This window comes from Oncorhynchus mykiss, chromosome 10 (genome assembly GCF_057628025.1).
Source record: "Oncorhynchus mykiss isolate SJ-2025 chromosome 10, ASM5762802v1, whole genome shotgun sequence".
NCBI lineage: Eukaryota > Metazoa > Chordata > Actinopteri > Salmoniformes > Salmonidae > Oncorhynchus > Oncorhynchus mykiss.
The window spans coordinates 51464618-51481137 of record NC_143031.1 but is presented as its reverse complement, the minus strand read 5'-3'; positions in this window follow the sequence as shown (position 1 = coordinate 51481137).

Below are 16520 nucleotides of genomic sequence, written 5' to 3'. Positions count from 1 at the left end.
GCTTGGCATTTGGCTTTGGCATTAGCATGTACTGAACCACAGTAATGACAGGGTCAGTCGTTTGGCATTCAATGTTTGTAAGTATCCCCTGTAAAGTCTGTCTGTTTACGACCTTATGTTTGGCGTATTTATTCTGAACGTCGCTCAATGGAGGTATAATGTACAGTCTTGTGTTTATTCACTTGAACGACACGTGAATGGATTTGTTCAGTGTGAGGTTAGGTTCTCTGAGCATGTGCTCGCACAGATATATCTTTAGTGCCTATGACAGGCCTGTCACAGACTAGTTCCTCCCGTAATGCGCCAAATTCGTGTGTCTGCTAGCTTCCTCAGATTTCCAATGTACTGCTCTGTTTCACATTGACTTTGTTGACAAGCATTAAACATGTGACTATTAAAACCTACCCTAAACAGAAACTGTGGATTGATGGCAGGATTCACGCAAAACTGAAAGCGTGAACCACCGCATTTAACCATGGAAAGGTGACTGGGAATATGGTTGAATACAAACAGTGTAGTTATTCCCTCCGCAAGGCAGTCAAACAAGCAAAATGTCAGTATAGAGACAAAGTGGAGTCGCAATTCAACGGTTCAGACATGAGACATATGTGGCAGGGACTACAAACAATCATAGACTACAAAAAGAAAACCAGCCATGTCACGGACACTGACGTCTTGCTTCCAGACAAACTAAACACCTTCTTTGCCCGCTTTGAGGATAATACAGTGCCACCGACGCGGCCCACTACCAAGGACTGTGGGCTCTCCTTCTCTGTGGACGACGTGAGTAAGACATTTAAGCATGTTAACCCTTGCAAGTCTGCAGGCCCAGACGGCATCCCTTGCAACATCCTCAGAGCAGGAGCAGACCAGCTGGCTGGTGTGTTTATGGACATATTCAATCTCTCCCTATGCCAGTCTGCTGTCCTCACATGCTTCAAGATGGCCACCATTGTTCCTGTACCCGAGAAGGCAAAGGTAACTGAACTAAATGACTATCGCCCTGTAGCACTCACTTCTGTCATCATGAATGCTTTGAGAGGATAGTCAAGGATCATATCAACTTCACCTTACCTGTCCCCCTAGACCCACTTCAATTTGTGTACCTTCCCAATAGGTCCACAGACGATGCAATCGCCATCACACTGCACACTGCCCTATCCCATCTGGACAAGAGGAATACCTATGTAAGAACTCTGTTCATTGGCTACAGCTCAGCATTCAAAATCATAGTACCCTCCAAGCTCATCATTAAGCTGGAGTCCCTGGGTCTCAACCCCACCCTGTGCAATTGGGTCCTGGACTTCCTGATGGGCCACCCCCAGGTGGTGAAGGTAGGCTACAACATCTCCACTTCGCTGATCCTCAACACTGGGGCCCCACAAGGGTGCGTGGCCATGGCCATGCACACCAACTCAATCATCAAGTTTTCAGACGACACAACAGTAGTAGGCTTGATTATCAAAAACAATGAGACACTCTATACTGTGGAGGTCAACACATTCGGAGTGTGGTGTCAGGAAAACAACTTCTCACTCAACGTCAACAAAACAAAGGAGATGATCGTGGACTTCAGGAAACAGCAGAGGGAGCACCCCTCTATCCACATCGATGGGACAGCAGTGGAGAAGGTAGAAAGATAAGTTCACATCACGGGCAAACTGAAACAGACAGTGTGGTGAAGACGGCTAAACAGCGCCTTTTCAACCTCAGGAGTCTGAAGAAATTTGGCTTGTCACCTCAAACCCTTACAAACCTTTACAGATGCACAATTGAGAGCATCCTGTCGGGCTGTATCACCGCCTGGTACGGCAACTGCCCTGCCCACAACCGCAGGGCTTTCCAGATGGTGGTGCGGTCTGCACAACGCATCACCGGGGGCTAACTACCTGCCCTCCAGGACACCTACAGCGCCCGATGTCACAGGAAGGCCAACAAATGCGACAGGTTGTCCTTTTCGTAGAAGGTCTGCACCCAAACCTGTCTCACTGGCATCACACTGCTGTGTGACATCATCACTCAGGTCGTAGTATCTGAGCACTGGGTGTTGTTTGACTAACTGTTTGATAGTCTCAACTGCTGTGCCATTTCTGTGGTAGACATGTCCATTCAATGTCCTTGTCATTCAGTCTTCTGAGCGGCTCACACACATCAGATAGGCGGGGCATGAATTTTGCAAGATAGTTCACAAACCCCAATAGCCGCTGTAGTGACTTGACGTCGGTCTGTGTACCCATATTCTGAATGGCTGTTATTTTCTCTGTGTCAGGGCGAAGGCCCTCTGTGGTGAGAAGATGACCCATGTATGTCACACTAGGTAGCTTTAACCTGAGTTTATTTTTGTTCAGCTTTAGGTTGACATCTCTTGTTCTCTGTAGACGAGCTGTAAGGTTTCTGTCATGATCTGCCATCGCTTCTTCGTGTGTGTCACCACATCCATAGCGTAGAATGTAATCTGCGATCACACGCACTCATTTTAGTCCCTGTAGTGATTCGTCCTCTCTGCGCTGGTATTCTTCAGCTGCTGGGTTGATTCCAAATTGCATTCTCAGAAATCTATACCTTCCTACAGGTGTATAGAAAGTTGTTAGCTGCTCACTTCATCAAGTTTGACATGCCAATATCCATCTTTGGCATCGAGTACTGAGAATACCTTTGCACTGGATATCATTGGTAGAATATTTTCTATTGTGGCCATCTGGAAGTGGATCTCAGTAAGGCGTTGTTGAGTGCACTGGGGTCCATGCATATTCGTCGTTTACCGGGTTTTTCAATAACAACCATGTTGCTGATCCACAGTGTGGGCTGTGACTTTCATGATGTCTGCAATGTCCGTTCAATGTATGGCCTTTGTGATCCTTTCCTTCAGTGGAATAGGCATCCGTCTTGGTAGCTGCTGCACAGGCCCGGGCTGCATTGTCTACTTCTAGGTGTAACTCTCCAGGAAGGCAGCCAATCCCATCCAACACATCCTTGTACTTGGAGATGATCTCCTCAGTTGTCATGATGACCTCAGTGAATGTGGTGCTTGGGGTGTCAACGTGATGTAGCACATGGCTGTGGTTCACGTGTAGTAAGCTGAGTCTTTCACATGTGTCAGCTGACAGCAGAGGAAGCTGGGATGTCTTCAACTGAAATTTGAAATGAAACATTTTTCCATCATGATCTGCTAAAATTGCATTCTCCTGTTGAAAATGATCAGTGTGCCGTCATCTAGCTTGAGTGTAGTTTTGCTGGGTAGGAGAACTGGGTTACTGTCTTGCATGACTCGCTGTTGGTCCCCATAGTTTATGACATTCCCTGTTGATCCTGTGTCTAGTTGACATTTAATTGTATGGCCGGGGTCATATGTCAATGGCTCATCACTGAGTGGAGCTAGCTTAAGGTTAACGAACCATTTGTTTGCCTTGTCTTCCACAGAGTTAACCCGTGAGATGTACAAGATTGCATCTGTTTGGTCATCTGACTCATTATGGTCCTCTAATAGATTAAGTTGAGGTTTGTGTTGTGCTTGTTTATAAACTCTGGCAAAATGGTTTCGTTTGCCACATGCTTTACAGGTGACACTGTATGCTTGGCATTTGGCTTTGGCATTAGCATGTACTGAACCACAGTAATGACAGGGTCAGTCGTTTGGCATTCAATGTTTGTAAGTATCCCCTGTAAAGTCTGTCTGTTTACGACCTTATGTTTGGCGTATTTATTCTGAACGTCGCTCAATGGAGGTATAATGTACAGTCTTGTGTTTATTCACTTGAACGACACGTGAATGGATTTGTTCAGTGTGAGGTTAGGTTCTCTGAGCATGTGCTCGCACAGATATATCTTTAGTGCCTATGACAGGCCTGTCACAGACTAGTTCCTCCCGTAATGCGCCAAATTCGTGTGTCTGCTAGCTTCCTCAGATTTCCAATGTACTGCTCTGTTTCACATTGACTTTGTTGACAAGCATTAAACATGTGACTATTAAAACCTACCCTAAACAGAAACTGTGGATTGATGGCAGGATTCACGCAAAACTGAAAGCGTGAACCACCGCATTTAACCATGGAAAGGTGACTGGGAATATGGTTGAATACAAACAGTGTAGTTATTCCCTCCGCAAGGCAGTCAAACAAGCAAAATGTCAGTATAGAGACAAAGTGGAGTCGCAATTCAACGGTTCAGACATGAGACATATGTGGCAGGGACTACAAACAATCATAGACTACAAAAAGAAAACCAGCCATGTCACGGACACTGACGTCTTGCTTCCAGACAAACTAAACACCTTCTTTGCCCGCTTTGAGGATAATACAGTGCCACCGACGCGGCCCACTACCAAGGACTGTGGGCTCTCCTTCTCTGTGGACGACGTGAGTAAGACATTTAAGCATGTTAACCCTTGCAAGTCTGCAGGCCCAGACGGCATCCCTTGCAACATCCTCAGAGCAGGAGCAGACCAGCTGGCTGGTGTGTTTATGGACATATTCAATCTCTCCCTATGCCAGTCTGCTGTCCTCACATGCTTCAAGATGGCCACCATTGTTCCTGTACCCGAGAAGGCAAAGGTAACTGAACTAAATGACTATCGCCCTGTAGCACTCACTTCTGTCATCATGAATGCTTTGAGAGGATAGTCAAGGATCATATCAACTTCACCTTACCTGTCCCCCTAGACCCACTTCAATTTGTGTACCTTCCCAATAGGTCCACAGACGATGCAATCGCCATCACACTGCACACTGCCCTATCCCATCTGGACAAGAGGAATACCTATGTAAGAACTCTGTTCATTGGCTACAGCTCAGCATTCAAAATCATAGTACCCTCCAAGCTCATCATTAAGCTGGAGTCCCTGGGTCTCAACCCCACCCTGTGCAATTGGGTCCTGGACTTCCTGATGGGCCACCCCCAGGTGGTGAAGGTAGGCTACAACATCTCCACTTCGCTGATCCTCAACACTGGGGCCCCACAAGGGTGCGTGGCCATGGCCATGCACACCAACTCAATCATCAAGTTTTCAGACGACACAACAGTAGTAGGCTTGATTATCAAAAACAATGAGACACTCTATACTGTGGAGGTCAACACATTCGGAGTGTGGTGTCAGGAAAACAACTTCTCACTCAACGTCAACAAAACAAAGGAGATGATCGTGGACTTCAGGAAACAGCAGAGGGAGCACCCCTCTATCCACATCGATGGGACAGCAGTGGAGAAGGTAGAAAGATAAGTTCACATCACGGGCAAACTGAAACAGACAGTGTGGTGAAGACGGCTAAACAGCGCCTTTTCAACCTCAGGAGTCTGAAGAAATTTGGCTTGTCACCTCAAACCCTTACAAACCTTTACAGATGCACAATTGAGAGCATCCTGTCGGGCTGTATGTATGCTTTACAGGTGACACTGTATGCTTAGTTTTTCAGAGTCAGTAGAAACCGTTTTTCAGAGTCAGTAGAAAGGCCTCTTTAGTGTCCTAAGTTTTCATAACTGTGACTTTAATTGCCTACCGTCTGAAAGATGTAAGTGTCTTAACGATCATTCCACAGGTGCATGTTCATTAATTGTTTATGGTTAATTGAACAAGCACGGGAAACAGTGTTTTAACCCTTTACAGTGAAGATCTGTGAAGTTATTTTGATTTTTACAAATCATCTTTGAAAGACAGGGTCCTGAAAGAGGGACGTTTCTTTTTTTGCTGAGTTTATTACAAGATTAGGGGTAAACTGGGCAACTTTCATAAGTTCTGGATGCCTTGTATGGAACACAGTACGAATAAAGGTGTCTGTATTGAAAACATGAGGGGAGATACCTTTTGAGGTAATCCCTAGCTGCTGGGCTGCTCTGCCCTGGCCCTGGGGGTCTGCCATCCTGTAGGTTGTCACTCTGGCCTTGGCCTAACACACCCAAAACAAATAATGAATGTTCCACTTAGGTCCCAAACCTAAGTGGGGTGTGTTTCATTTGGGGGCTGCAGGGTGTTGGACCCCTAAGGACAGGACGTTTGAAACCCAGCTATATTGTGTGCAAGTAAAAAGAGCTCTACAGTACTATTAGACCTATGCGATTAATTATATGGAGGATTTGCTGTTTCTGTGTGTTAATGTCCACTACCAGTCAAAAGTTTGGACACACTTACTCATTCCAGGGTTTTTCTTTATTTGTCCTATTTTCTATATTGTAGAATAATAGTGAAGACATCAGAACTATGAAATAGCACATATGAGATCATGTAGTATCCAAAAAAGTGTTAAACAAATCAAAACAAATTATATTTTCCAAAGTAGCCACCCTTTGCCTTGATGACAGCTTTGCACACTCTTGGCATTCTCTCAACCAGCTTCATGAGGTAATTACCTGGAATGCATTTAAATTAACAGGTGTGCCGTCATAAAAGTTAATTTGTGTAATTTCTTTCCTTCTTAATGTGTTTGAGCCAATCAGTTGTGTTGTGACAAGGTAGGGGTGGTATACAGAAGATAGCCATATTTGGTAAAATACCAAATCTAATCAAAGTTTATTTGTCACGTGCGCCGAATACAACCTTACAATGAAATGCTTACTTACAGGCAACATCAACTGTTCAGAGGAGACTGCGTGAATCAGGCCTTCACGGTCGAATTGCTGCAACGAAACCACTACTAAAAGGACACCAATAAGAAATAGTCTGATGGCCTTGAGATAGAAGCAGTCTCTTGGTCCCAGCTTTGATGCACCTGTACTGACTACGCCTTCTAGGTGGTAGCGGGGTGAACAGGCCGTGGCTCGCGTGGCTGATCTTCTTGATGATCTTCTTGGCCTTCCTTTGACACCGGGTGCTGTAGATGTCCTGAAGTGTGCCCCCGGAGATGCATTGAGCAGACTGCACCAATCTCTGGAGAGCCCTGCTGTTGAGGATGGCGCAGTTCCTGTACCAGGTGGTAATAGAGATCAACAGGAAGCTCTCAATGGTGCATCTGTAAAAGTTTGTGATGGTCTTACGGTCCAAGCCATATTTCTGCAGCCTGCTGAGGCTGATTGTCAGTGATGTGTACGCCGAAGAACTTGAAGCTTTTCATCTTCAAAAAACGCCGGCCCCGTTGATATGTATGGGGGCGTGATCCCTGTGCTTTCTCCTGAAGTCCATGATCAGCTCTTTAATTTTGTTGACGTTGAGTGAGAGGTTATTTTCTGGCACACACCTCTCTGTAGGCTGTCTTGTCGTTGTTGGTAACCAGGCCTACGACTGATTGTGTCATCTAAAAACTTGATGATTGAGTTGGAGATGTGCGTGGTCACGCAGTCATGGGTGAACAGAGAGTAAAGGAGTGGGCTGAGTACGCACCCCTGTGGGTCCCCTGTGTTGAGGATCAGCATATTGGAGGTGTTGTAGCCTACCTTCACCACCTGAGGGCTGCCCATCAGGAAGTCCAGGACCCAGTTGCACAGGGTGGGGTTCAGACCCAGGGCCCCAATCTTAATGATGAGCTTGGATGGTACTATGGTGTTGAAGGCTGAGCTGTAGTCAATGCACAGCATTCTTACATAGTAGGTATTCCTCTTTTCCAGATGGGATAGGACAGTGTCCAGTGCGATGTCAATTGCGTCATCCATGGATCTATTGGGGTGGTACGTAAATTGAAGTGGGCCTAGGATGTTGGGTAAGGTGGAGGTTATATGATCCTTAACTATCCTCTCAAATGACAGTAGTGAGTGCTATGGGGAAATAGTCATTCAGTTCAGTTCCCTACACTTTCTTGGGTACAGTAACAATGGTGAATATCTTGAAGCAAGTGGGGACAACAGACTGGCATAGGAAGAGATTGAATGTGTCCATAAATCAAATCAAATCAAATGTATTTATATAGCCCTTCGTACATCAGCTGATATCTCAAAGTGCTGTACAGAAACCCAGCCTAAAACCCCAAACAGCAAGCAATGCAGGTGTAGAAGCACGGTGGCTAGGAAAAACTCCCTAGAAAGGCCAAAACCTAGGAAGAAACCTAGAGAGGAACCAGGCTATGTGGGGTCGCCAGTCCTCTTCTGGCTGTGCCGGGTGGAGATTATAACAGAACATGGCCAAGATGTTCAAATGTTCATAAATGACCAGCATGGTCAAATAATAATAATCACAGGCAGAACAGTTGAAACTGGAGCAGCAGCACGGCCAGGTGGACTGGGGACAGCAAGGAGTCATCATGCCAGGTAATCCTGAGGCATGGTCCTAGGGCTCAGGTCCTACGAGAGAGAGAAAGAAAGAGAGAAAGAGAGGATTAGTGAGCGCATACTTAAATTCACACAGGACACCGGATAGGACAGGAGAAGTACTCCAGATATAACAAACTGACCCTAGCCCCCCAATACATAAACTACTGCAGCATAACTACTGAAGGCTGAGACAGGAGGGGTCAGGAGACACGGTGGCCCCATCCGATGACACCCCCGGACAGGGCCAAACAGGAAGGATATAACCCCACCCACTTTGCCAAAGCACAGCCCCCACACCACTAGAGGGATATTTTCAACCACCAACTTACCATCCGGAGACAAGGCCGAGTATAGCCCACAAAGATCTCCGCCACGGCACAACCCAAGGGGGGGCGCCAACCCAGACAGGAAGATCACATCAGTGACTCAACCCACTCAAGTGATGCACCCTTCCTAGGGACGGTATGAAAGAGCCCTAGTAAGCCAGTGACTCAGCCCCTGTAATAGGGTTAGAGGCAGAGGATCCCAGTGGAAAGAGGGGAACCGGCCAGGCAAAGACAGCAAGGGTGGTTTGTTGCTCCAGAGCCTTTCCGTTCACCTTCACATTCCTGGGCCAGACTACACTCAATCATATGACCCACTGAAGAGATGAGTCTTCAGTAAAGACTTAAAGGTTGAGACCGAGCTTGCGTCTCTCACATGGGTAGGCAGACCATTCCATAAAAATGGAGCTCTTTGGAGAAAGCCCTGCCTCCAGCTGTTTGCTTAGAAATTCTAGGGACAATTAGGAGGCCTGCGTCTTGTGACCGTAGCGTACGTGTAGGTATGTACAGCAGGACCAAATCAGAGAGATATGTAGGAGCAAGGAGCAATGCTTTGTAGGTTAGCAGTAAAACCTTGAAATCAGCCCTTACCTTGACAGGAAGCCAGTGTAGGGAGGCTAGCACTGGAATAATATGATCACATTTTTTGGTTCTAGTCAGGATTCTAGCAGCCGTATTTAGCACTAACTGAAGTTTATTTAGTGCTTTATCCGGGTAGCCGGAAAGTAGAGCATTGCAGTAGTCTAACCTAGAAGTGACAAAAGCATGGATGAATTTTTCTGCATCATTTTTGGACAGAAAGTTTCTGATTTTTGCAATGTTACGTAGATGGAAAAAAGCTGTCCTTGAAACAGTCTTCTATGTTCTTCAAAAGAGAGATCGGGGTCCAGAGTAACGCCGAGGTCCTTCACAGTTTTATTTGAGACGACTACAACCATTAAGATTAATTGTCAGATTCAACAGAAGATCTCTTTGCTTCTTGGGACCTAGAACAAGCATCTCTGTTTTGTCCGAGTTTAAAAGTAGAAAGTTTGCAGCCATCCATATCCTTATGTCTGAAACACATGCTTCTAGCGAGGGCAATTTTGTTTCATTGAAATGTACAGCTGTGTGTCATCCGCATAGCAGTGAAAGTTAACATTGTGTTTTCGAATGACATCCCCAAGAGGTAAAATAATAGTGAAAACAATAGTGGTCCTAAAACGGAACCTTGAGGAACACCGAAATTTACAGTTGATTTGTCAGAGGACAAAACCATTCACAGAGACAAACTGATATCTTTCCAACAGATAAGATCTAAACCAGGCCAGAACTTCTCCGTTTAGACCAATTTGGGTTTACAATCTCTCAAAAAGAATGTGGTGATCGATGGTATCAAAAGCTGCACTAAGGTCTAGGAGCACGAGGACAGATGCAGAGCCTCGGTCTGATGCCATTAAAAGGTAATTTACCACCTTCACAAGTGCAGTCTCAGTGCTATGATGGGGTCTAAAACCGGACTGAAGCATTTCGTATAGAGAGCCGTTTATTATGTTCAACATAGGAGGGCCAAGCACGGGAAGCAGCTCTTTCAGTAGTTTAGTTGGAATAGGGTCCAGTATGCAGCTTGAAGGTTTAGAGGCCATGATTATTTTCATAATTGTGTCAAGAGATATAGTACTAAAATACTTGAGCGTCTCTCTTGATATTCCAACTCCACTTTGTTTCTGTACTGACGTTTTGCCTATTTGATTGCCTTACAGAGGGCATAACTGGACTGTTTGTACTCAACCATATTCCCAGTCACCTTGCCGTGGTTAAATGAGGTGGTTTGCGCTTTCAGTTTTTCAGGAATGCTGCCCACTATCCACGGGTTTTGGTTTGGATAGCTTTTAATTGTCACAGTGGGAACAACATCCACTTTAAGCTTTCTGATGAATTCAGTCACCATGTCAGTGTATATGGCAATGCTATTCTTAGATCAAAACAATTTTGAAGCATGGATTCCAATTGGTCGGACCAGTGTTGAACAGTCCTTACCACTTGTACTTATTTGAATTTCTACCTATGGGAAGGGAGGAGCAGGATGGAGGCGTGATCTGATTTGGCGAAGGAAGAGCGGGGGAGGGCCTTGTTGCCGTCCCCGAAGTGAGATTAGCAGTAGTCGAGAGTTTTTGAAGTGTGAGTGGCACAGGCAATGTGTTGAAACAAATTTGTTAGCATTTTCCTCAGATTTGCTTTAGTAAAGTCCCCAGCTACAATAAATGGGGCCTCAAGATATGTGGTTTCCAGTTTGCACAAAGTCCAGTGTAGTTCCTTGAGAGCCGTTGTGGTATCAGCTTGAGGGGGAATATACACGGCTGTGACGAAGACCGAAGAGAATTCTCTCGTGAATTTGATTGTAGGTCGGGTGAACAATAGGACTCGAGTTTCTGTACATTACCACAATCACACCATGAGTAGTTAATTATGAAATGCACACCTTCGCCTTTCACACCCACTTAAGCCTTAGCCTCACCCATCTCTTTAAGGATTCACATGTAAAGCCAAGTGCTAAACAGTGAGTACAGTAGTAAAGTATATGTCAATCTAGCAAACCAGGCTACAAACAGCAACTTTCTAAGCAATGTTTTGGTTTGTTTCTAGCTAACAGTGTGCTTTGATTGACTCCATTGTCTTAGTTGAGATGTTGACATCATTGGTGTGATCCACATGTTGCAGGTCAGTTGTGGCCAGGCCCATAGCGTAGACTGTGGTTGGAGTTTGCATTTGTCTGTGCTCTGTGGTTGATTGAGCTGTTCTGGACAAGAAGTTAGCTACCTGTAGTTATTTGCCCTGTTTCATTGCATGTGGAGTTGGTATCTTTGTAGCCTTAGCAACATTCTCTGCGGTCGCTTGGGGGCTGTGAGAAAGGGTTTCTTGAAGATCGTCTCGGGGGTTCGCGGTGTATTGTGATGAACTCTCTACCATGCAGATACTGTTCAAACGTGCAAAACAATGGAGAGACATTCTTTCTCAAACTGTGCATATCTTTGTTCTGTGTGAGTCAATGTTCTGGAGGCAAATGCGACAGGTTGTCCTTTTCGTAGAAGGTCTGCACCCAAACCTGTCTCACTGGCATCACACTGCTGTGTGACATCATCACTCAGGTCGTAGTATCTGAGCACTGGGTGTTGTTTGACTAACTGTTTGATAGTCTCAACTGCTGTGCCATTTCTGTGGTAGACATGTCCATTCAATGTCCTTGTCATTCAGTCTTCTGAGCGGCTCACACACATCAGATAGGCGGGGCATGAATTTTGCAAGATAGTTCACAAACCCCAATAGCCGCTGTAGTGACTTGACGTCGGTCTGTGTACCCATATTCTGAATGGCTGTTATTTTCTCTGTGTCAGGGCGAAGGCCCTCTGTGGTGAGAAGATGACCCATGTATGTCACACTAGGTAGCTTTAACCTGAGTTTATTTTTGTTCAGCTTTAGGTTGACATCTCTTGTTCTCTGTAGACGAGCTGTAAGGTTTCTGTCATGATCTGCCATCGCTTCTTCGTGTGTGTCACCACATCCATAGCGTAGAATGTAATCTGCGATCACACGCACTCATTTTAGTCCCTGTAGTGATTCGTCCTCTCTGCGCTGGTATTCTTCAGCTGCTGGGTTGATTCCAAATTGCATTCTCAGAAATCTATACCTTCCTACAGGTGTATAGAAAGTTGTTAGCTGCTCACTTCATCAAGTTTGACATGCCAATATCCATCTTTGGCATCGAGTACTGAGAATACCTTTGCACTGGATATCATTGGTAGAATATTTTCTATTGTGGCCATCTGGAAGTGGATCTCAGTAAGGCGTTGTTGAGTGCACTGGGGTCCATGCATATTCGTCGTTTACCGGGTTTTTCAATAACAACCATGTTGCTGATCCACAGTGTGGGCTGTGACTTTCATGATGTCTGCAATGTCCGTTCAATGTATGGCCTTTGTGATCCTTTCCTTCAGTGGAATAGGCATCCGTCTTGGTAGCTGCTGCACAGGCCCGGGCTGCATTGTCTACTTCTAGGTGTAACTCTCCAGGAAGGCAGCCAATCCCATCCAACACATCCTTGTACTTGGAGATGATCTCCTCAGTTGTCATGATGACCTCAGTGAATGTGGTGCTTGGGGTGTCAACGTGATGTAGCACATGGCTGTGGTTCACGTGTAGTAAGCTGAGTCTTTCACATGTGTCAGCTGACAGCAGAGGAAGCTGGGATGTCTTCAACTGAAATTTGAAATGAAACATTTTTCCATCATGATCTGCTAAAATTGCATTCTCCTGTTGAAAATGATCAGTGTGCCGTCATCTAGCTTGAGTGTAGTTTTGCTGGGTAGGAGAACTGGGTTACTGTCTTGCATGACTCGCTGTTGGTCCCCATAGTTTATGACATTCCCTGTTGATCCTGTGTCTAGTTGACATTTAATTGTATGGCCGGGGTCATATGTCAATGGCTCATCACTGAGTGGAGCTAGCTTAAGGTTAACGAACCATTTGTTTGCCTTGTCTTCCACAGAGTTAACCCGTGAGATGTACAAGATTGCATCTGTTTGGTCATCTGACTCATTATGGTCCTCTAATAGATTAAGTTGAGGTTTGTGTTGTGCTTGTTTATAAACTCTGGCAAAATGGTTTCGTTTGCCACATGCTTTACAGGTGACACTGTATGCTTGGCATTTGGCTTTGGCATTAGCATGTACTGAACCACAGTAATGACAGGGTCAGTCGTTTGGCATTCAATGTTTGTAAGTATCCCCTGTAAAGTCTGTCTGTTTACGACCTTATGTTTGGCGTATTTATTCTGAACGTCGCTCAATGGAGGTATAATGTACAGTCTTGTGTTTATTCACTTGAACGACACGTGAATGGATTTGTTCAGTGTGAAGTTAGGTTCTCTGAGCATGTGCTCGCACAGATATATCTTTAGTGCCTATGACAGGCCTGTCACAGACTAGTTCCTCCCGTAATGCGCCAAATTCGTGTGTCTGCTAGCTTCCTCAGATTTCCAATGTACTGCTCTGTTTCACATTGACTTTGTTGACAAGCATTAAACATGTGACTATTAAAACCTACCCTAAACAGAAACTGTGGATTGATGGCAGGATTCACGCAAAACTGAAAGCGTGAACCACCGCATTTAACCATGGAAAGGTGACTGGGAATATGGTTGAATACAAACAGTGTAGTTATTCCCTCCGCAAGGCAGTCAAACAAGCAAAATGTCAGTATAGAGACAAAGTGGAGTCGCAATTCAACGGTTCAGACATGAGACATATGTGGCAGGGACTACAAACAATCATAGACTACAAAAAGAAAACCAGCCATGTCACGGACACTGACGTCTTGCTTCCAGACAAACTAAACACCTTCTTTGCCCGCTTTGAGGATAATACAGTGCCACCGACGCGGCCCGCTACCAAGGACTGTGGGCTCTCCTTCTCTGTGGACGACGTGAGTAAGACATTTAAGCATGTTAACCCTTGCAAGTCTGCAGGCCCAGACGGCATCCCTTGCAACATCCTCAGAGCAGGAGCAGACCAGCTGGCTGGTGTGTTTATGGACATATTCAATCTCTCCCTATGCCAGTCTGCTGTCCTCACATGCTTCAAGATGGCCACCATTGTTCCTGTACCCGAGAAGGCAAAGGTAACTGAACTAAATGACTATCGCCCTGTAGCACTCACTTCTGTCATCATGAATGCTTTGAGAGGATAGTCAAGGATCATATCAACTTCACCTTACCTGTCCCCCTAGACCCACTTCAATTTGTGTACCTTCCCAATAGGTCCACAGACGATGCAATCGCCATCACACTGCACACTGCCCTATCCCATCTGGACAAGAGGAATACCTATGTAAGAACTCTGTTCATTGGCTACAGCTCAGCATTCAAAATCATAGTACCCTCCAAGCTCATCATTAAGCTGGAGTCCCTGGGTCTCAACCCCACCCTGTGCAATTGGGTCCTGGACTTCCTGATGGGCCACCCCCAGGTGGTGAAGGTAGGCTACAACATCTCCACTTCGCTGATCCTCAACACTGGGGCCCCACAAGGGTGCGTGGCCATGGCCATGCACACCAACTCAATCATCAAGTTTTCAGACGACACAACAGTAGTAGGCTTGATTATCAAAAACAATGAGACACTCTATACTGTGGAGGTCAACACATTCGGAGTGTGGTGTCAGGAAAACAACTTCTCACTCAACGTCAACAAAACAAAGGAGATGATCGTGGACTTCAGGAAACAGCAGAGGGAGCACCCCTCTATCCACATCGATGGGACAGCAGTGGAGAAGGTAGAAAGATAAGTTCACATCACGGGCAAACTGAAACAGACAGTGTGGTGAAGACGGCTAAACAGCGCCTTTTCAACCTCAGGAGTCTGAAGAAATTTGGCTTGTCACCTCAAACCCTTACAAACCTTTACAGATGCACAATTGAGAGCATCCTGTCGGGCTGTATCACCGCCTGGTACGGCAACTGCCCTGCCCACAACCGCAGGGCTTTCCAGATGGTGGTGCGGTCTGCACAACGCATCACCGGGGGCTAACTACCTGCCCTCCAGGACACCTACAGCGCCCGATGTCACAGGAAGGCCAACAAATGCGACAGGTTGTCCTTTTCGTAGAAGGTCTGCACCCAAACCTGTCTCACTGGCATCACACTGCTGTGTGACATCATCACTCAGGTCGTAGTATCTGAGCACTGGGTGTTGTTTGACTAACTGTTTGATAGTCTCAACTGCTGTGCCATTTCTGTGGTAGACATGTCCATTCAATGTCCTTGTCATTCAGTCTTCTGAGCGGCTCACACACATCAGATAGGCGGGGCATGAATTTTGCAAGATAGTTCACAAACCCCAATAGCCGCTGTAGTGACTTGACGTCGGTCTGTGTACCCATATTCTGAATGGCTGTTATTTTCTCTGTGTCAGGGCGAAGGCCCTCTGTGGTGAGAAGATGACCCATGTATGTCACACTAGGTAGCTTTAACCTGAGTTTATTTTTGTTCAGCTTTAGGTTGACATCTCTTGTTCTCTGTAGACGAGCTGTAAGGTTTCTGTCATGATCTGCCATCGCTTCTTCGTGTGTGTCACCACATCCATAGCGTAGAATGTAATCTGCGATCACACGCACTCATTTTAGTCCCTGTAGTGATTCGTCCTCTCTGCGCTGGTATTCTTCAGCTGCTGGGTTGATTCCAAATTGCATTCTCAGAAATCTATACCTTCCTACAGGTGTATAGAAAGTTGTTAGCTGCTCACTTCATCAAGTTTGACATGCCAATATCCATCTTTGGCATCGAGTACTGAGAATACCTTTGCACTGGATATCATTGGTAGAATATTTTCTATTGTGGCCATCTGGAAGTGGATCTCAGTAAGGCGTTGTTGAGTGCACTGGGGTCCATGCATATTCGTCGTTTACCGGGTTTTTCAATAACAACCATGTTGCTGATCCACAGTGTGGGCTGTGACTTTCATGATGTCTGCAATGTCCGTTCAATGTATGGCCTTTGTGATCCTTTCCTTCAGTGGAATAGGCATCCGTCTTGGTAGCTGCTGCACAGGCCCGGGCTGCATTGTCTACTTCTAGGTGTAACTCTCCAGGAAGGCAGCCAATCCCATCCAACACATCCTTGTACTTGGAGATGATCTCCTCAGTTGTCATGATGACCTCAGTGAATGTGGTGCTTGGGGTGTCAACGTGATGTAGCACATGGCTGTGGTTCACGTGTAGTAAGCTGAGTCTTTCACATGTGTCAGCTGACAGCAGAGGAAGCTGGGATGTCTTCAACTGAAATTTGAAATTAAAAATTTTTCCATCATGATCTGCTGAGATTGCATTCTCCTGTTGAAAATTATCAGTGTGCCGTCATCTAGCTTGAGTGTAGTTTTGCTGGGTAGGAGAACTGGGTTACTGTCTTGCATGACTCGCTGTTGGTCCCCATAGTTTATGACATTCCCTGTTGATCCTGTGTCTAGTTGACATTTAATTGTATGGCCGGGGTCATATG